Raw genomic sequence first — 1,601 nt, 5'->3', positions numbered from 1 at the left:
TGTGTGAAGTCCCCTCCTGCTTCAAACGCTCCACCATCATCCCAGTCCCCAAGAAAACCTCCATCAGTAGACTGAACAACTACAGACCTGTCGCCCTGACGTCTGTAGTTATGAAGTCCTTTGAAAGACTGGTGTCGGCCCCCCTGAAGGACATCGTAGACCCCCTGCTGGACCCCCTGCAGTTCACCTACCGGGCAAACAGGTCAGTGGACGATGCAGTGAACATGGCACTGCATTACATCCTGCAACACCTGTAATGCATCTCCAGTGAAAGTACTGTAATAGTAGTACCTTCAGTGAAAGGTGGAGTATAGGGATCACACCAATGTAGCTTTCATACAGTCTAAATTGTTAAAATTTTTTGATTTAGTGGGATATAAGACTGCAGTGTTTATGTATAAAGCCAGGAACAATTTATTACCTGGTGGAATTCAAAAACTATTTAATGAAAGGGAAGGGGGATACAATTTAAGGGGTCAGTTAAATTTAAAAGTTCATGCTATACGTACAACCAAAAAAAGATTCTGTATTTCCATAAGTGGGGTAAAACTATGGAATAATTTAAGTGTGGACATAAAAAAAAAAAAATAGAATTGATGAGTTTAAACATAAATATAAAGGTATGTGTCAATCAAGATATATGCAAGAACAGGCTTAATGGTTATATTTTGTAAACCATTCTTTAGTATATCAATTGTGTGATTTAAGAATGTTAACACTGTTATATTCTTTTTTAGTATAATGTGTGTGTGTGCAGAAGTGAATCATTTATTGCTTGCAAACCAATGATGGTAAGATGATGTCATGGGGTAGGACTGGATAAGTCTGACTTCTTCCTACTCCATTCAAGCATGTATTAGGTATAAGCTAATTGATATTGGATTGTGTGTAAAAATGTGTGTTGTTATATCAACTGTTTTATATGCTTGAAAGAATAAATAAATCAAATCAAATCAAATCAAAATCCGGATCCAGTCCTGATGATCCTGATCCTTTAGATCTGCATTTGTCATACCCAATGGAAACAGCCCGATGTGGATTTCATGTGTTTGTTTCATCTGTTCATCTGTAATGACAGGCTTTCGTTTTGGGTTAAAATCTGTATGCCTGAATATTAAAGCCATTAGTTGGTTTTGTTTTAGTTTCTAATTAGTTCTCAGAGTTTGGCGGTTTCAAACACAGAGAAAGTCAGTTGATTACCATTTTCTAATAACTTTTGAATTTCCATTAATGGATTATACTCTATGTGGGAAACAATTCCACTACAGCAGATGTCTATCCGACAATGCTGTTACCAAGTTTCAGGAAATAATTCCATCTTTATCTACTTCAACACAGTGGAAGGAGGCTACCTTAACTTTACTCCCACTCAAGTCGATAATCTTGTTGATAGTACTGCAGCCTCCCTGCGTAATACACTTGATACCATTGCCCCTCTGAAAAAGAAGGCAGTGAAACAGAGGAGGCCCCGTGGTACAGCCTGCAGCTCTGCTCCCTAAAGCAGGCATCACGAAAAATGGAAAGGAGGTGGCGCTCCACTAAGTCAGAAGAGTTTTTCATAGCCAGGAAAGATAGTTTAATAACATATAAGAAAGCCCTTC

Source organism: Monopterus albus, unplaced genomic scaffold, assembly GCF_001952655.1.
Source record: "Monopterus albus unplaced genomic scaffold, M_albus_1.0 scaffold138.1, whole genome shotgun sequence".
Lineage (NCBI taxonomy): Eukaryota > Metazoa > Chordata > Actinopteri > Synbranchiformes > Synbranchidae > Monopterus > Monopterus albus.
The sequence above is the reverse complement of the archived record's forward strand: the minus strand, read 5'-3'. Positions refer to the sequence as shown.